Below are 17,010 nucleotides of genomic sequence, written 5' to 3' on the forward strand. Positions count from 1 at the left end.
GATTGTAACATACATTCACATTTGAACTTTCCGCTCACCAACGGAATTCCCATTGCTTAATTAGTGCTTAAAAAACACACTTTAATTACCAGGAGTGGCGTTTGAACCCACGAGGACATTCGTCCATTGGATCTTAAGTCCAACGCCTTAACAACTCGGCCATCCTGGTCAAGTGAGGGCCCTTTTGATATTGTAACGGGCATTCAAATTTGAACTTGCCACTCTCTAATGTAAGTCCCATTGCTTAATTTGTGCTTAAAAAACACACTTTAATTACCAGGAGTGGGGTTTGAACCCACGAGGACATTTGTCCATTGGATCTTAAGTCCAACGCCTTAACCACTCGGCCATCATGGTCAAGTGACTATGGTCTTTGTTATTGTAACAGGCATTCACCTTTGAACTTACCGCTCGCTAATGTAATTCCCATTTCTTAATCTGTACTTAAAAACCACAATTGAATTACAAGGAGTGAGGTCTGAACCCACGAGGACATTCGTCCATTGGATCTTAAGTCCAACGCCTTAAACACTCGGCCATCCTGGTCAAGTGAGGACGTTCTTGTGATTGTAACATACATTCACATTTGAACTTTCCGCTCACCAACAGAATTCCCATTGCTTAATTAGTGCTTAAAAGACACACTTTAATTACCAGGAGTGGGGTTTGAACCCACGAGGACATTCGTCCATTGTATCTTAAGTCCAACACCTTAACCACTCGGCCATCCTGGTCAAATGAGGGCACTTTTGATATTGTAACATGCATTCAAATTTGAACTTGCCGCTCTCTAATGTAAGTCCCATTGCTTAATTTGTGCTTAAAAACACACTTTAATTACCAGGAGTGGGGTTTGAACCCACGAGGACATTTGTCCATTGGATCTTAAGTCCAACGCCTTAACCACTCGGCCATCCTGGTCAAGTGACGGCCCTTTTGATATTGTAACGGGCATTCATATTTGAACTTTCCGCTCTCTAATGTAATTCCCATTGCTTAATTATTGCTTAAAAATCACACTTTAATTGCCAGGAGAGGGGTTTGAACCCACGAGGACATTCGTCCATTGGATCTTAAGTCCAACGCCTTAACCACTCGGTCATCCTGGTCAAGTGAAGGAGTCTTTGTTATTATAACATGCATTCACATTTGATCTTTCCGCTCGCTAACTTTATTCCCATTGCTTAATTTGTGCTTAAAAAGCACACTTTAATTACCAGGAGTGGGGTTTGAACCCACGAGGACATTTGTCCATTGGATCTTAAGTTCAACGCCTTAACCACTCGGCCATCCTGGTCAAGTGAGGGCCCTTTTGATATTGTAACGGGCATTCATATTTGAACTTTCCGCTCTCTAATGTAATTCCCATTGCTTAATTATTGCTTAAAAATCACACTTTAATTGCCAGGAGAGGGGTTTGAACCCACGAGGACATTCGTCCATTGGATCTTAAGTCCAACGCCTTAACCACTCGGCCATCCTGGTCAAGTGACTATGGTCTTTGTTATTGTAACAGGCATTCACCTTTGAACTTACCGCTCGCTAACTTTATTCCCATTCCTTAATATGTGCTTAAAAATCACACTTTTATTACCAGGAGTGGGGTTTGAACCCACGAGGACATTTGTCCATTGGATCTTAAGTCCAACGCCTTAACCACTCGGCCATCCTGGTCAAGTGACTATGGTCTTTGTTATTGTAACAGGCATTCACCTTTGAACTTACCACTCGCTAATGTAATTCCCATTGCTTAATTTGTACTTAAAAACCACAATTGAATTACAAGGAGTGAGGTCTGAACCCACGAGGACATTCGTCCATTGGATCTTAAGCCCAACGCCTTAACCACTCGGCCATCCTGGTCAAGTGAGGACGTTCTTATGATTGTAACATACATTCACATTTGAACTTTCCGCTCACCAACAGAATTCCCATTGCTTAATTAGTGCTTAAAAGACACACTTTAATTACCAGGAGTGGGGTTTGAACGCACGAGGACATTCGTCCATTGTATCTTAAGTCCAACACCTTAACCACTCGGCCATCCTGGTCAACTGAGGGCACTTTTGATATTGTAACATGCATTCAAATTTGAACTTGCCGCTCTCTAATGTAAGTCCCATTGCTTAATTTGTGCTTAAAAAACACACTTTAATTACCAGGAGTGGGGTTTGAACCCACGAGGACATTTGGCCATTGGATCTTAAGTCCAACGCCTTAACCACTCGGCCATCCTGGTCAAGTGAGGGCCCTTTTGATATTGTAACGGGCATTCATATTTGAACTTTCCGCTCTCTAATGTAATTCCCATTGCTTAATTATTGCTTAAAAATCACACTTTAATTGCCAGGAGAGGGGTTTGAACCCACGAGGACATTCGTCCATTGGATCTTAAGTCCAACGCCTTAACCACTCGGCCATCCTGGTCAAGTAACTATGGTCTTTGTTATTGTAACAGGCATTCACCTTTGAACTTACCGCTCGCTAATGTAATTCCCATTGCTTAATTTGTACTTAAAAACCACAATTGAATTACAAGGAGTGAGGACTGAACCCACGAGGACATTCGTCCATTGGATCTTAAGTCCAACACCTTAACCACTCGCCATCCTGGTCAAGTGAGGAGGTTTTTGTGATTGTAACATACATTCACATTTGAACTTTCCGCTCACCAACAGAATTCCCATTGCTTAATTAGTGCTTACAAAACACACTTTAATTACCAGGAGTGGGGTTTGAACCCACGAGGACATTCGTCCATTGGATCTTAAGGCCAACTCCTTAACCACTCGGCCATCCTGGTCAAGTGAAGGAGTCTTTTTATTGTAACATGCATTCAAATTGGATCTTTCCGCTCGCTAACGTTATTCCCGTTCCTTAATTTGTGCTTAAATATCACACTTTTATTACCAGGAGTGGGGTTTGAACCCACGAGAACATTCGTCCATTGGATCTTAAGTCCAACGCCTTAACCACTCGGCCATCCTGATCAAGTGAGTATGGTCTTGTGATTGTAACAGGCATTCACCTTTGAACTTACCGCTCGCTAATGTAATTCCCATTGCTTAATTTGTACTTAAAAACCACAATTGAATTACAAGGAGTGAGGTCTGAACCCACGAGGACATTCATCCATTGGATCTTAAGTCCAACGCCTTAACCACTCAGCCATCCTGGTCAAGTGAGGAGGTTTTTGTGATTGTATCATACATTCACATTTGAACTTTGCGCTCACTAACATAATTCCCATTGCTTAATTAGTGCTTAAAAAACACACTTTAATTACCAGGAGTGGGGTTTAAACCCACAAGGACATTCGTCCATTGGATCTTAAGTTCAACGCCTTAACCACTCGGCCATCCTGGTCAAGTGAGTATGGTCTTTGTTATTGTAACAGGCATTCACCTTTGAACTTACCGCTCGCTAATGTAATTCCCATTGCTTAATTTGTACTTAAAAACCACCATTGAATTACAAGGAGTAAGGTCTGAACCCACGAGGACATTCATCCATTGGATCTTAAGTCCAACGCCTTAACCACTCGGCCATCCTGGTCAATTGAGGATGATGTTTGTTATTGTAACCGGCATTCATATTTTAACTTTCCGCTCTCCAATGTAATTCCCATTGCTTAATTAGTGCTTAAAAAGCACACTTTAATTACCAGGAATGGGGTTTTAACCCACGAGGACATTTCTCCATTGTATATTAAGTCCAACCTCTTAACCACTCGGCCACCCTGGTCAAGTGAGGGTGTTTTTGTTATTCTAACATGCATTCACATTTGAACTTTCCGCTCTCTAACGTAATTCCCATTGCTTTATTAGTGCTTGAAAAACACTTTATTTTCCAGGATTGGGGTTTGAACCCACGAGAATAATTTGTCCATTGGATCCTAAGTCCCATGCCTTAACCACTCGGCCATCCTGGTCGAATGTGGCCACTTTTGTTATTGTAACATGCATTCACATTTTAACTTTCCGCTCGCTAACATAATTCCCATTGCTTAATTTGTGCTTAAAAAACACACTTTAATTATCAGGAATGGGGTTTGAACCCACGAGGACATTCGTCCATTGGATCTTAAGTCCAACGCCTTAACCACTCGGCCATCCTGTTCAAGCGAGGACGGTGTTTGTTACTGTAACCGGAATTCATATTTGTACTTTCCGCTCCCTAAAGTCATCCCCATTGCTTAATTTTTGCTTAAAAATCACACTTTAATTACCAGGAGGGCGGTTTGAACCCAAGAGGACATTTGTCCATTAGCTCTTAAGTCCAACGCCTTAACCACTTGGCCATCCTGGTCAAGTGACGAGGTTTTTGTGATTGTAACATACATTCACATTTGAACTTTCCGCTCACTAACGTAATTCCCATTGCTTAATTAGTGCTCAAAAAACACACTTTAATTACTAGAAGTGGGGTTTGAACCCACAAGGACACTCGTCCATTGGATCTTAAGTCCAACGTCTTAACCACTCGGCCATCCTGGTCAAGTCAATGCGTCTTTGTTATTGTAACATGCATTCACCTTTTAACTTACCGCTCGCTAATGTATTTCCCATTGCTTAATTTGTACTTAAAAACCACGATTGAATTACAAGGAGTGAGGTCTGAACCCACGAGGACATTCGTCCATTGGATCTTAAGTACAACGTCTTAACCACTCGGCCATCCTGGTCAAGTGTGTATGGTCTTTGTTATTGTAACAGGCATTCACCTTTGAACTTTCCGCTCGCTAATGTAATTCCCATTGCTTAATTTGTACTTAAAAACCACAATTGAATTACAAGGAGTGAGGTCTGAACCCACGAGGACATTCTTCCATTGGATCTTAAGTCCAATGCCTTAACCTCTCGGCCACCCTGGTCAATTGAGGATGATGTTTGTTATTGTAACCGGCATTCATATTTGAACTTTCCACTCTAAGGTAATTCCTATTGCTTAATTAGTGCTTAAAAATCAAACTTTAATTACCAGGAATGGGGTTTTAACCCACGAGGACATTTCTCCATTGGATATTAAGTCCAACGCCTTAACCACTCGGCCACACTGGTCAAGTGAGGGTGTTTTTGTTATTCTAACATGCATTCACATTTGAACTTTCCGCTCTCTAACGTAATTCCCATTGCTTTATTAGTGCTTGAAAAACACTTTATTTTCCAGGATTGGGGTTTGAACCCACGAGAATATTTGTCCATTGGATCCTAAGACCCATGCCTTAACCACTCGGCCATCCTGGTCGAATGAGACCACTTTTGTTATTGTAACATGCATTCACATTTTAAATTTCCGCTCGCTAACATAATTCCCATTGCTTAATTTGTGCTTAAAAAACACACTTTAATTAACAGTAGTGGGGTTTGAACCCACGAGGACATTCGTCCATTGGATCTTAAGTCCAACGCCTTAACCACTCGGCCATCCTGGTCAAGTGAGTATGGTCTTTGTTATTGTAACAGGCATTCACCTTTGAACTTTCCGCTCGCTAATGTAATTCCCATTACTTAATTTGTACTTAAAAACCACAATTGAATTACAGGGAGTGAGGTCTGAACCCACAAGGACATTCGTCCATTAGATCTTAAGTCCAACGCCTTAACCACTCGGCCATCCTGGTCAAACGAGGGTGAAGTTTGTTATTGTAACTGGCATTCATATTTGAACTTTTTGTTATTGTAACACGCATTCACATTTTAATTTTCCGCTCGCTAACGTTATTCCCAATTGCTTAATTTGTGCTTAAAAATAACGCTTCAATTACCAGGATTGGGGTTTGAACCCACGAGGATATTTGTCCATTGGATCCAACGCCTTAGTCCAACGCCTTAACCACTCAGCCATCCTGGTCAGGTGAGGAGGATTTTGTGATTGTAATTCACATTTGAACTTTCCGCTCACTAACGCAATTCCCATTGCTTAATTAGTGCTTAAAAACACACTTTAATCACCAGGAGTGGGGTTTGAACCCACGAGGACATTCGTCCATTGGATCTTAAGTCCAACGCCTTAACCACTCTGCCATCCTGGTCAAGTGAGTATGGTATTTGTTATTGTAACAGGCATTCACCTTTGAACATTCCGCTCGCTAATGTAATTCCCATTGCTTAATTTGTACTTAAAAACCAAAATTGAATTACAAGGAGTGAGGTCTGAAACCACGAGGACATTTGTCCGTTGGATCTTAAATCCAACGCCTTAACCACTCGGCCATCCTGGTCAATGTAGGATGATGTTTGTTATTGTAACCAGGATTTATATTTGAACTTTCCGCCCTCTAATATAATTCCCATTGCTTAATTAGTGCTTAAAAATCACACTTTAATTACCAGGAATGGGGTTTTAACCCACAAGGACGTTCGTCCATTGAATCTTAAGTCCAACGCCTTAACCAATCGGCCACCCTGGTCAAGTGAGGGTGTTTTTGTTATTTTAACATGCATTCACATTTGAACTTTCCGCACTCTAACGTAATTCCCATTGCTTTATTAGTGCTTGAAAAACACACTTTATTTTCCAGGATTGGGGTTTGAACCCACGAGGACATTTGTCCATTGGATCTTAAGTCCAACGCCTTAACCACTCGGCCATCCTGGTCAAGCGAGGATGGTGTTTGTTACTGTAACCGGAATTAATATTTGAACTTTCTGCTCTCTAAAGTAATTCCCATTGCTTAATTTTTGCTTTAAAATCACACTTTAATTACCAGGAGTGGGGTTTGAAAGGACATTTGTCAATTGGATCTTAAGTCCAACGCCTTAACCACTCGGCCATCCTAGTAAAGTGCGGATGATCTTTATTATTGTAACAGGCATTCACATTTGAACTTTCTGCTCTCCAATGTAATTCCCATTGCTTAATTCGTCCATTGGATCTGAAGTACAACACCTTAACCACTCGGCCATCCTGGTCAAGTGAGGGTGTTTTTGTTATTGTAACATACATTCACATTTGAACTTTCCGCTCACTGACGCAATTCCCATTGCTTAATTAGTGCTTAAAAAACACACTTTAATTACCAGGAGTGGGGTTTGAACCCACGAGGACATTCGTCCATTGGATCTTAAGTCCAACGCCTTAACCACTCGGCCATCCTGGTCAAGTGAGTATGTTCTTTGTTATTGTAACACGCATTCACCTTTGAACTTACCGCTCGCTAATGTAATTCCCATTGCTTAATTTGTACTTAAAAACCACAATTGAATTACAAGGAGTGAGGTCTGAACCCACAAGGACATTTGTCCATTGGATCTTAAGTCCAACGCCTCAACCACTCGGCCATCCTGGTTAAGTGAGGAGGTTTTGTGATTGTAACATACATTCACATTTGAACTTTCCGCTCACCAACGGAATTCCCATTGCTTAATTAGTGCTTAAAAAACACACTTTAATTACCAGGAGTGGGGTTTGAACCCACGAGGACATTCGTCCATTGGATCTTAAGTCCAACGCCTTAACCACTCGGCCATCCTGGTCGAATGAAGCCACTTTTGTTATTGTAACATGCATTCACATTTTAACTTTCCGCTCGCTAACATAATTCCCATTGCTTAATTTGTGCTTAAAAAACACACTTTAATTACCAGGAGTGGGGTTTGAACCCAAGAGGACATTTGTCCATTGGATCTTAAGTCTAACGCCTTAACCACTCGGCCATCCTGGTCAAGCGAGGATTGTGTTTGTTACTGTAACCGGAATTCATATTTGTACTTTCCGCCCTCTAAAGTAATTCCCATTGCTTAATTTTTGCTTAAAAATCACAATTTAATTACCAGGCGTGCGGTTTGAACCCACAAAGACATTTGTCCATTAGATCTTAAGGCCAACGCCTTAACCACTCGGCCATCCTGGTCAAGTGAGGAGGTTTTTGTGATTGTAACATACATTCACATTTGAACTTTCCGCTCACTAACGCAATTACCATTGCTTAAAGGGGGGGTGAAACACTCAGTTTCAGTCAGTGTCATGTCAATCTTGAGTACCTATAGAGTAGCATTACATCCTGCATATCTCCGAAAAGTCTTTATTTTTTTTATAATTATATAAGAAAGATGCGCTGTTCCGAGTCTTTCCGAAAAAAGCCGAGCGGGTGGGGGCGTGTCGTGTGAGCGGAGCTAAATAATGACGTGTGCTCGCTGCTGCTATTGTGTTGAGTCGAGTGCGTCGTAAAGCTGTGTCATCCCTAACAGCGGGAAAAAAACTTTATTCAAAATAAAAATATGGCTTTTAATCAGATACAGCCATACATCTATGATCCGGAATCAGACCCAGAGGCTGCAGTTGAACAGGAGCAGCAGCAAAAACGACAAGAGCAGGACGTCTCTATGTGGTACAAGTTATACACTAACTATATAATATGCTTAGCGGCTTGTGTTATTTACATATTTATACTTGAATTATATCGTCGTATTTTTGTCTTTGAAGGTGTACATGTGGGAAGTGCAGTTGTGCACGTGTGTTTGTGTGTTTACGCGTGGTTTGTGTAGACAGTAAGCGGACTGGTTTTGCACGGCAGGTTAAGTTAGTGTTTACATAGAAAGACACGGAATAGTAGCGCATTTGAATGAAGAAGCGTGCTTATTTAGTTCAACATATTTCCCCACAATTTGTGTATTGTTGTTTGGAGTGCTTTTACAATACACAAACATAAAGGTACACATATAGTGGACAGCTAAACAAATCTACACGCACTACACATCGCATGCTCCATTGATCAATTAACTATACGTGATCATGTTTGGGCTACTTGATGAGCATAGGCAAAAACACAGACATTTGAAGCAGTCTCACTCACCGCCTGCAGTTCTAACTTTGGGACTGCTCCATCATTCAGCATTAGGCGATCGGGAAAATCCGGCGTCGAGCTGGGCCTTGTTTATGAAACAGTCGGCACCGAAATGCAACGAACAGATATAAACATTTGCGCAACTCAGTTGCTGATCCGGAAAAGCAAATTACATCCACTGTTGCCTTAACGCGGGGTTTTTGGGGAATCTGTGCAGGACTGTCTTGGTCTGGCAACCAAAAACGCACTTTTTTGGTGACATTGTTATGTGCACATCACCTGTCCAGCATCCTAGAAGCCAGCGCTTTGATGGGCGTAGCCTGTTACTTTCGCTCTCTCCCTCTCTCTCTCTCACGCGCTTCCGGTAGAATTGTCCGTAAGGCCCATACAAGGAAATTCCGCCCCCATTAACGTCAAAGGGGACGCATGATCTCAAAAAACTTGCCGAAACTTATGACTAACCGGAAGTAGTATTTTTGACAAAGAAATACTCCCATCAAACGTCCACCTTAACTTTTGAAACTTTGTCTATGTTTAGTATGGGATTCCAAGTCTTTAACAGTGTAAAAAGATCAGTATGCATGAAACAGCATTTCACCCCCCCTTTAATTAGTGCTTAAAAAACACACTTTAATTACCAGAAGTGGGGTTTGAACCCACGAGGACACTCGTCCATTGGATCTTAAGTCCAACGCCTTAACCACTCGGCCATCCTGGTCAAGTGAAGACGCCTTTGTTATTGTAACATGCATTCACATTTGATCTTTCCGCTCGCTAACGTTATTCCCATTCCTTAATATGTGCTTAAAAATCACACTTTTATTACCAGGAGTGGGGTTTGAACCCACGAGGACATTTGTCCATTGGATCTTAAGTCCAACGCCTTAACCACTCGGCCATCCTGGTCAAGTGAAGGCCCTTTTGATATTGTAACATGCATTCAAATTTGAACTTGCCGCTCTCTAATGTAAATCCCATTGCTTAATTTGTGCTTAAAAAACACACTTTAATTACCAGGAGTGGGGTTTGAACCCAAGAGGACATTCGTCCAATGGATCTTAAGTCCAACGCCTTAACCACTCGGCCATCCTGGTCAAGAGAGAATGGTCTTTGTTATTGTAACAGGCATTCACCTTTGAACTTACCGCTCGCTAATGTAATTCCCATTGCTTAATTTGTACTTAAAAACCACAATTGAATTACAAGGAGTGAGGTCTGAACCCACGAGGACATTCGTCCATTGGATCTTAAGTACAACGCCTTAACCACTCAGCCATCCTGGTCAAGTGTGTATGGTCTTTGTTATTGTAACAGGCATTCACCTTTGAACTTTCCGCTCGCTAATGTAATTCCCATTGCTTAATTTGTACTTAAAAACCACAATTGAATTACAAGGAGAGAGGTCTGAACCCACGAGGACATTCTTCCATTGGATCTTAAGTCCAACGCCTTAACCACTCGGCCATCCTGGTCATTTGAGGATGATGTTTGTTATTGTAACCGGCATTCATATTTGAACTTTCCACTCTAAGGTAATTCCTATTGCTTAATTAGTGCTTAAAAATCAAACTTTAATTACCAGGAATGGGGTTTTAACCCACGAGGACATTTCTCCATTGGATATTAAGTCCAACGCCTTAACCACTCGGCCACACTGGTCAAGTGAGGGTGTTTTTGTTATTCTAACATGCATTCACATTTGAACTTTCCGCTCTCTAACGTAATTCCCATTGCTTTATTAGTGCTTGAAAAACACTTTATTTTCCAGGATTGGGGTTCGAACCCACGAGAATATTTGTCCATTGGATCCTAAGACCCATGCCTTAACCACTCGGCCATCCTTGTCGAATGAGACCACTTTTGTTATTGTAACATGCATTCACATTTTAAATTTCCGCTCGCTAACATAATTCCCATTGCTTAATTTGTGCTTAAAAAACACACTTTAATTAACAGTAGTGGGGTTTGAACCCACGAGGACATTCGTCCATTGGATCTTAAGTCCAACGCCTTAACCACTCTGCCATCCTGGTCAAGTGAGTATGGTATTTGTTATTGTAACAGGCATTCACCTTTGAACATTCCGCTCGCTAATGTAATTCCCATTGCTTAATTTGTACTTAAAAACCAAAATTGAATTACAAGGAGTGAGGTCTGAAACCACGAGGACATTTGTCCGTTGGATCTTAAATCCAACGCCTTAACCACTCGGCCATCCTGGTCAATATAGGATGATGTTTGTTATTGTAACCAGGATTTATATTTGAACTTTCCGCCCTCTAATATAATTCCCATTGCTTAATTAGTGCTTAAAAATCACACTTTAATTACCAGGAATGGGGTTTTAACCCACAAGGACGTTCGTCCATTGAATCTTAAGTCCAACGCCTTAACCAATCGGCCACCCTGGTCAAGTGAGGGTGTTTTTGTTATTCTAACATGCATTCACATTTGAACTTTCCGCACTCTAACGTAATTCCCATTGCTGTATTAGTGCTTGAAAAACACACTTTATTTTCCAGGATTGGGGTTTGAACCCACGAGGACATTTGTCCATTGGATCTTAAGTCCAACGCCTTAACCACTCGGCCATCCTGGTCAAGCGAGGATGGTGTTTGTTACTGTAACCGGAATTAATATTTGAACTTTCTGCTCTCTAAAGTAATTCCCATTGCTTAATTTTTGCTTTAAAATCACACTTTAATTACCAGGAGTGGGGTTTGAACCCACGAGGACATTTGTCAATTGGATCTTAAGTCCAACGCCTTAACCACTCGGCCATCCTAGTCAAGTGCGGTTGATCTTTATTATTGTAACAGGCATTCACATTTGAACTTTCCGCTCTCCAATGTAATTCCCATTGCTTAATTCGTCCATTGGATCTGAAGTACAACACCTTAACCACTCGGCCATCCTGGTCAAGTGAGGGCGTTTTTGTTATTGTAACATACATTCACATTTGAACTTTCCGCTCACTGACGCAATTCCCATTGCTTAATTAGTGCTTAAAAAACACACTTTAATTACCAGGAGTGGGGTTTGAACCCACAAGGACATTTGTTCATTGGATTTTAAGTCCAACGCCTTAACCACTCAGCCATCCTGGTCAAGCAAGGATAGTGATTGTTACTGTAACCGGAATTCATATTTGAACTTTCCGCTCTCTAAAGTAATTCCCATTGCTTAATTTGTGCTTAAAAATCACACTTTAATTACCAGGAGTGGGGTTTGAACCCATGAGGGCATGTCTCCATTCGATCTTAAGTCCAACGCCTTAACCACTCAGCCATCCTGGTCAACCAAGGGTGAAGTTTGTTATTGTAACTGGCATTCATATTTGAACTTTCCGCTCTCTAAAGTAATTCCCATTGCTTAATTAGTGCTTAAAAAACACACTTTAATTACCAGGAGTGGGGTTTGAACCCACTAGGATATTCGTCCATTGGATCTTAAGTCCAACGCCTTAACCAATCAGCCATCCTGGTCAAGTGAGGGAGTTTTTGTTATTGTAACATTCATTCAAATTTGAACTTTCCGCTCTCTAATGTAATTCCCATTGCTTAATTTGTGCTTAAAAATCACACTTCAATTACCAGGAGTGGGGTTTGAACCCACGAGGACATTTGTCCATTGGATTTTAAGTCCAACGCCTTAACCACTCGGCCATCCTGGTCAAGTGAAGACGTCTTTGTTATTGTAACATGCATTCACATTTGAACTTTCCGCTCGCTAATGTTATTCCCATTGCTTAATTTGTGCTTAAAAATCACGCTTCAATTACCAGGAGTGGGGTTTGAACCCACGAGGACATTCGTTCATTGGATCTTAAGTTCAACGCCTTAACCACTCGGCCATCCTGGTCAAGTGAGTATGGTCTTTGTTATTGTAACAGGCATTCACCTTTGAACTTTCCGCTCGCTAATTCCCATTGCTTCATTTGTACTTAAAGGGATCCCCTGGTGTTGAGACTTGTATGGCTTAAAATAACATAAATGATGTCTCTTACTGAATTATGTAGTAGAAAACCCATGAAAGATCTACGTTATTTAAAAAAATCGATTTTATATTTGGACCATGGGCGGCGCCATTTTGTTTGTGTTCTATGTTGGTGACGTAGAATGGTTGAACACCTCAATCAGCTGGCGTTACCCGTAGCTATTTTTACCACAACGCAACTCGAAAATTGTTTCAGAGTTAAACAAAACCAATGAATTGCTTTGTAATTGTACTTAAAACACACTCAAACATACATGTGCACACAAACTCACCTACACAAGTCACAAACAGATCGGCGGCCGGGCACACACACCTGACAGACTGCGCTGTCTCAATTGAGATTTTGGGCTGCTCAGTCTCCACGACAGGGGCTCAATCCGAAATCGACCCCCTATACCCTGAAATAGGGCATTATTTGAAGGGACGGCCATTTGTAGTGTTTTCCGACACCATAGGGACATGTTCACCATATAGGGACATGTTCGAGTGCAGTCATTCAGTCTCACGTTCACCGCAATAACGAGTGTACAGCCGATTTACACACAACAGCTGTCCGACTTCACGCACTCGATCGTCTTCATTCACTCTTTCAAGTTGTATTAGTGAACAAAAGTAGCGAAAGTAATTTGTGTCTTAAAAGTGAAAGTTTAAAGATTGAGGTTAATTCACTGAGCTTGTGCTCAAACTTAAATGCACAAACCAATCCCATGCATCATCACCAAAACATCCTGCCTCTCTTCCTCACGTTAACTTATCCCATCATCCTACCTAGATATTTCCCTCTGCTGGATACATTAGGCATTACAGTTAATCTACTGCATATCAACAGTCTATCTATGATATCAACACGGAGAATAGTGATTGAGGGTTATGTATGCGCGCACGCAGTGCGTGTGTGTTCGCGCCGATCTGTTGGGGTGTGTGTGTGTGTGTGTGTGTGTGTGTGTGTGTGTGTGTGTTCGCGCCGATCTGTTGGGGTGTGTGTGAGTCTGTGTGAGCGAGAGAGTTTGTGTGCACATGTATGTTTGGGTGCGTGAAGTCGGACAGCTGTTGTAAATCGGCTGTACACTCGTTATTGCGGTGAACGTGAGACTGAATGACTGCACTCGAACATGTCCCTATATGGTGTCGGACAACACTACAAATGGCCGTCCCTTCAAATAATGCCCTATTTCAGGGTATAGGGGGTCGATTTCGGATTCAGCCCCTGTCGTGGAGACTGAGCAGCCCAACATCTCGATTGAGACAACGCAGTCTGTCAGGTGTGTGTGCCCGGCCGCCGATCTGTTTGTGACTTGTGTAGGTGAGTTTGTGTGCACATGTATGTTTGAGTGTGTTTTAAGTACAATTACAAAAGCAATTCATTGGTTTTGTTTAACTCTGAAACAATTTTCGAGTTGCGTTGTGATAAAAATAGCTACGGGTAACGCCAGCTGATTGAGGAGTTCAACCATTCTACGTCATCAACCTAGAACGCAAACAAAATGGCGCCGCCCATGGTCCAAATATAAAATCGATTTTTTAAATAACATAGATCTTTCATGGGTTTTCTACTACATAATTCAGTAAGAGACATCATTTATGTTATATTAAGCCATACAAGTCTCAACACCAGGGGATCCCTTTAAAAACCACAATTGAATTACAAGGAGTGAGGTCGGAAACCACGAGGACATGCGTCCATTGGATCTTAAGTCCAACGCCTTAACCACTCGGCCATCCTGGTCAAGCGAGGATGGTGTTTGTTACTGTAACCGGAATTCATATTTGTACTTTCCGCTCTCTAAAGTAATTCCCATTGCTTAATTTTTGCTTAAAAATCACACTTTAATTACCAGGAGTGCGGTTTGAAACCACGAGGACATGCGTCCATTGGATCTTAAGTCCAACGCCTTAACCACTCGGCCAACCTGGTCAAGTGCGGATGATCTTTGTTATTGTAACAGGCATTCATATTTGAACTTTCCGCTCTCTAATGTAATTCCCATTGCCTAATTAGTGCTTAAAAATCACACTTTAATTACCAGGAATGGGGTTTTAACCCACGAGGACGTTTGTCCATTGAATCTTAAGTCCAACGCCTGAACCACTCTGCCACCCTGGTCAAGTGAGGGTGTTTTTGTTATTCTAACATGCATTCACATTTGAACTTTCCGCACTCTAACGTAATTCCCATTGCTTTATTAGTGCTTGAAAAACACTTTATTTTCCAGGATTGGGGTTTGAACCCACGAGGACATTTGTCCAACGCCTTAACCACTCGGCCATCCTGGTCAATATAGGATGATGTTTGTTATTGTAACCGGCATTCATATTTGAACTTTCCGCACTCTAACGTAATTCCCATTGCTTTATTAGTGCTTGAGAAACAAACTTTATTTTCCAGGATTGGGGTTTGAACCCACGAGGATATTTGTCCATTGGATCTTAAGTCCCATGCCTTAACCACTTGGCCATCCTGGTCAAATGAGGGCACTTTTGTCATAGTAACATGCATTCACATTTGAACTTTCTGCTCTCTAATGTAATTCCCATTGCTTAATTTGTGCTTAAAAAACACACTTTAATTACCAGGAGTGGGGTTTGAACCCACGAGTACATTCGTCCATTGAATCTTAAGTCCAACGCCTGAACCACTCAGCCATCCTGGTCAAGCGAGAATGGTGTTTGTTACTGTAACCGGAATTCATATTTGAACTTTCCACTCTCTAAAGTACTTCCCATTGCTTAATTTTTGCTTAAAAATCGCATTTTAATTACCAGGAGTGGGGTTTGAACCCACGAGGACATTTGTCCATTGGATCTTAAGTCTAACGCCTTAACCACTCGGCCATCCTGGTCAAATGAGGGTGCTTTTGTTATTGTAACAGGCATTCACATTTGAACTTTCCGCTCTCTAATGTAATTCCCATTGCTTAATTCGTCCATTGGATCTGAAGTACAACACCTTAACCACTCGGCCATCCTGGTCAAGTGAGGGCGTTTTTGTTATTGTAACATACATTCACATTTGAACTTTCCGCTCACTAACGCAATTCCCATTGCTTAATTAGTGCTTAAAAAACATAATTTAATTACCAGGAGTGGGGTTTGAACCCACGAGGACATTTGTCCATTGGATCTTAAGTCCAACGCCTTAACCACTCAGCCATCCTGGTCAAGCGAGGAAGGTGTTTGTTACTGTAACCGGAATTCATATTTGAACTTTCCGCTCACTAACGCAATTCCCATTGCTAAATTTGTGCTTAAAAAACACACTTTAATTACCAGGAGTAGGGTTTGAACCCACAAGGACATTTGTCCATTGGATCTTAAGTCCAACGCCTTAAACACTCCGCCATTCTGGTCCAATAAAGCAGTTTTTATTACTGTAACAGACCCTCACATTTGTAGTTGCTGCTTTTCACTGTAATTTCAAATGCTTATTTTTTGCTTAATAATCCCACATTAATTACAAGGAGTAGGGTTTGAAACCACAAGGACATTTGTCCATTAGATATTAAGTCCAAAGCCCAAATAACTCGGCTATCCTGATCAGGTGCAGATGTTGTGTTACTGTAAAAGATCCTCATATTTGAAGTTGCTGCTCTGCACTGTAATTTCAAATGCTTAATTCCCCACTTTAATTACCAAGAGTAGGGTTTGAACCCACAAGGACATTTGTCCATTGGGTCTTGAGTCCAACACCTTACCATGATTGGCAGACCCTGACGTTTGAAATTGCTGCTCTGCACTGTACTTTCAAATGCTTAATTTGTGGTTAAAATCCTGATTTAAACTAGCAGAAATGGGGTTTGAAACCCACAATCACATTTGTCCATTAAATCTTAAGTCCAATCCCAGCAAACATTTGGACGTTTAATGACCGTTGAAAAGACGTCAATCCTACACGTCCCGTCACGGTTGAAAAATAGTTCCAAAATGAAAGTTGAACCGACGTCTTTGACGTCATCTGGCCGTGAACTGCACGTCTCTTCTGCGCGTCCCTGGACGTCTAAATGCGACGTCTTCTGGCTGTTTAAATGTGTTGCTACATAATTTACGTGTATTTATAAGCCTGCATATATAAAATAATTACATACCCATTGTGTAACATCGTGAAAGGCAATCAGTTATGGCGTGAGGTTTAACACATCTTGACAAAGGTTCAAAAAAGGTCCAAAATAGGTCCAGTCAGACCTGAACCTCCATACAACGTTTTAATCACGTGCACCACAAACAAGAAC

General features: G+C 41.4%; 34 non-coding genes across 34 annotated transcripts; all 34 read right to left on the bottom strand.

The window, feature by feature from the left end:
* Positions 1-86: 86 nt before the first annotated feature.
* Positions 87-169, bottom strand: trnal-uaa (transfer RNA leucine (anticodon UAA)). Its single transcript has one exon. It is a non-coding gene; the product is annotated as a tRNA-Leu (tRNA).
* A 105-nt stretch (positions 170-274) lies between these two features.
* Positions 275-357, bottom strand: trnal-uaa (transfer RNA leucine (anticodon UAA)). Its single transcript has one exon. It is a non-coding gene; the product is annotated as a tRNA-Leu (tRNA).
* Positions 358-651: 294 nt separating this feature from the next.
* Positions 652-734, bottom strand: trnal-uaa (transfer RNA leucine (anticodon UAA)). Its single transcript has one exon. It is a non-coding gene; the product is annotated as a tRNA-Leu (tRNA).
* Positions 735-838: 104 nt separating this feature from the next.
* Positions 839-921, bottom strand: trnal-uaa (transfer RNA leucine (anticodon UAA)). Its single transcript has one exon. It is a non-coding gene; the product is annotated as a tRNA-Leu (tRNA).
* Positions 922-1,026: 105 nt separating this feature from the next.
* On the bottom strand, positions 1,027-1,109 carry trnal-uaa (transfer RNA leucine (anticodon UAA)). The gene has a single exon. It is a non-coding gene; the product is annotated as a tRNA-Leu (tRNA).
* Positions 1,110-1,214: 105 nt separating this feature from the next.
* On the bottom strand, positions 1,215-1,297 carry trnal-uaa (transfer RNA leucine (anticodon UAA)). Its single transcript has one exon. It is a non-coding gene; the product is annotated as a tRNA-Leu (tRNA).
* Positions 1,298-1,402: 105 nt separating this feature from the next.
* trnal-uaa (transfer RNA leucine (anticodon UAA)) lies at positions 1,403-1,485 on the bottom strand. Its single transcript has one exon. It is a non-coding gene; the product is annotated as a tRNA-Leu (tRNA).
* Positions 1,486-1,591: 106 nt separating this feature from the next.
* On the bottom strand, positions 1,592-1,674 carry trnal-uaa (transfer RNA leucine (anticodon UAA)). Its single transcript has one exon. It is a non-coding gene; the product is annotated as a tRNA-Leu (tRNA).
* Positions 1,675-1,968: 294 nt separating this feature from the next.
* On the bottom strand, positions 1,969-2,051 carry trnal-uaa (transfer RNA leucine (anticodon UAA)). Its single transcript has one exon. It is a non-coding gene; the product is annotated as a tRNA-Leu (tRNA).
* Positions 2,052-2,156: 105 nt separating this feature from the next.
* Positions 2,157-2,239, bottom strand: trnal-uaa (transfer RNA leucine (anticodon UAA)). The gene has a single exon. It is a non-coding gene; the product is annotated as a tRNA-Leu (tRNA).
* Positions 2,240-2,344: 105 nt separating this feature from the next.
* On the bottom strand, positions 2,345-2,427 carry trnal-uaa (transfer RNA leucine (anticodon UAA)). The gene has a single exon. It is a non-coding gene; the product is annotated as a tRNA-Leu (tRNA).
* Positions 2,428-2,720: 293 nt separating this feature from the next.
* trnal-uaa (transfer RNA leucine (anticodon UAA)) lies at positions 2,721-2,803 on the bottom strand. The gene has a single exon. It is a non-coding gene; the product is annotated as a tRNA-Leu (tRNA).
* A 104-nt stretch (positions 2,804-2,907) lies between these two features.
* Positions 2,908-2,990, bottom strand: trnal-uaa (transfer RNA leucine (anticodon UAA)). The gene has a single exon. It is a non-coding gene; the product is annotated as a tRNA-Leu (tRNA).
* Positions 2,991-3,283: 293 nt separating this feature from the next.
* trnal-uaa (transfer RNA leucine (anticodon UAA)) lies at positions 3,284-3,366 on the bottom strand. The gene has a single exon. It is a non-coding gene; the product is annotated as a tRNA-Leu (tRNA).
* Positions 3,367-4,036: 670 nt separating this feature from the next.
* trnal-uaa (transfer RNA leucine (anticodon UAA)) lies at positions 4,037-4,119 on the bottom strand. The gene has a single exon. It is a non-coding gene; the product is annotated as a tRNA-Leu (tRNA).
* Positions 4,120-4,413: 294 nt separating this feature from the next.
* Positions 4,414-4,496, bottom strand: trnal-uaa (transfer RNA leucine (anticodon UAA)). Its single transcript has one exon. It is a non-coding gene; the product is annotated as a tRNA-Leu (tRNA).
* An 855-nt stretch (positions 4,497-5,351) lies between these two features.
* On the bottom strand, positions 5,352-5,435 carry trnal-uaa (transfer RNA leucine (anticodon UAA)). The gene has a single exon. It is a non-coding gene; the product is annotated as a tRNA-Leu (tRNA).
* Positions 5,436-5,951: 516 nt separating this feature from the next.
* trnal-uaa (transfer RNA leucine (anticodon UAA)) lies at positions 5,952-6,034 on the bottom strand. The gene has a single exon. It is a non-coding gene; the product is annotated as a tRNA-Leu (tRNA).
* A 483-nt stretch (positions 6,035-6,517) lies between these two features.
* trnal-uaa (transfer RNA leucine (anticodon UAA)) lies at positions 6,518-6,600 on the bottom strand. The gene has a single exon. It is a non-coding gene; the product is annotated as a tRNA-Leu (tRNA).
* Positions 6,601-7,019: 419 nt separating this feature from the next.
* trnal-uaa (transfer RNA leucine (anticodon UAA)) lies at positions 7,020-7,102 on the bottom strand. The gene has a single exon. It is a non-coding gene; the product is annotated as a tRNA-Leu (tRNA).
* Positions 7,103-7,395: 293 nt separating this feature from the next.
* On the bottom strand, positions 7,396-7,478 carry trnal-uaa (transfer RNA leucine (anticodon UAA)). The gene has a single exon. It is a non-coding gene; the product is annotated as a tRNA-Leu (tRNA).
* Positions 7,479-7,583: 105 nt separating this feature from the next.
* On the bottom strand, positions 7,584-7,666 carry trnal-uaa (transfer RNA leucine (anticodon UAA)). The gene has a single exon. It is a non-coding gene; the product is annotated as a tRNA-Leu (tRNA).
* A 1,757-nt stretch (positions 7,667-9,423) lies between these two features.
* trnal-uaa (transfer RNA leucine (anticodon UAA)) lies at positions 9,424-9,506 on the bottom strand. The gene has a single exon. It is a non-coding gene; the product is annotated as a tRNA-Leu (tRNA).
* A 105-nt stretch (positions 9,507-9,611) lies between these two features.
* Positions 9,612-9,694, bottom strand: trnal-uaa (transfer RNA leucine (anticodon UAA)). Its single transcript has one exon. It is a non-coding gene; the product is annotated as a tRNA-Leu (tRNA).
* A 105-nt stretch (positions 9,695-9,799) lies between these two features.
* trnal-uaa (transfer RNA leucine (anticodon UAA)) lies at positions 9,800-9,882 on the bottom strand. The gene has a single exon. It is a non-coding gene; the product is annotated as a tRNA-Leu (tRNA).
* Positions 9,883-11,304: 1,422 nt separating this feature from the next.
* On the bottom strand, positions 11,305-11,387 carry trnal-uaa (transfer RNA leucine (anticodon UAA)). Its single transcript has one exon. It is a non-coding gene; the product is annotated as a tRNA-Leu (tRNA).
* A 106-nt stretch (positions 11,388-11,493) lies between these two features.
* trnal-uaa (transfer RNA leucine (anticodon UAA)) lies at positions 11,494-11,576 on the bottom strand. The gene has a single exon. It is a non-coding gene; the product is annotated as a tRNA-Leu (tRNA).
* A 236-nt stretch (positions 11,577-11,812) lies between these two features.
* Positions 11,813-11,895, bottom strand: trnal-uaa (transfer RNA leucine (anticodon UAA)). The gene has a single exon. It is a non-coding gene; the product is annotated as a tRNA-Leu (tRNA).
* Positions 11,896-12,001: 106 nt separating this feature from the next.
* On the bottom strand, positions 12,002-12,084 carry trnal-uaa (transfer RNA leucine (anticodon UAA)). Its single transcript has one exon. It is a non-coding gene; the product is annotated as a tRNA-Leu (tRNA).
* A 294-nt stretch (positions 12,085-12,378) lies between these two features.
* trnal-uaa (transfer RNA leucine (anticodon UAA)) lies at positions 12,379-12,461 on the bottom strand. The gene has a single exon. It is a non-coding gene; the product is annotated as a tRNA-Leu (tRNA).
* A 105-nt stretch (positions 12,462-12,566) lies between these two features.
* trnal-uaa (transfer RNA leucine (anticodon UAA)) lies at positions 12,567-12,649 on the bottom strand. Its single transcript has one exon. It is a non-coding gene; the product is annotated as a tRNA-Leu (tRNA).
* Positions 12,650-15,352: 2,703 nt separating this feature from the next.
* On the bottom strand, positions 15,353-15,435 carry trnal-uaa (transfer RNA leucine (anticodon UAA)). Its single transcript has one exon. It is a non-coding gene; the product is annotated as a tRNA-Leu (tRNA).
* A 106-nt stretch (positions 15,436-15,541) lies between these two features.
* trnal-uaa (transfer RNA leucine (anticodon UAA)) lies at positions 15,542-15,624 on the bottom strand. Its single transcript has one exon. It is a non-coding gene; the product is annotated as a tRNA-Leu (tRNA).
* A 235-nt stretch (positions 15,625-15,859) lies between these two features.
* Positions 15,860-15,942, bottom strand: trnal-uaa (transfer RNA leucine (anticodon UAA)). Its single transcript has one exon. It is a non-coding gene; the product is annotated as a tRNA-Leu (tRNA).
* Between the last annotated feature and the right edge of the window lie 1,068 nt (positions 15,943-17,010).

This window comes from Pseudorasbora parva, chromosome 10 (genome assembly GCF_024679245.1).
Source record: "Pseudorasbora parva isolate DD20220531a chromosome 10, ASM2467924v1, whole genome shotgun sequence".
Lineage (NCBI taxonomy): Eukaryota > Metazoa > Chordata > Actinopteri > Cypriniformes > Gobionidae > Pseudorasbora > Pseudorasbora parva.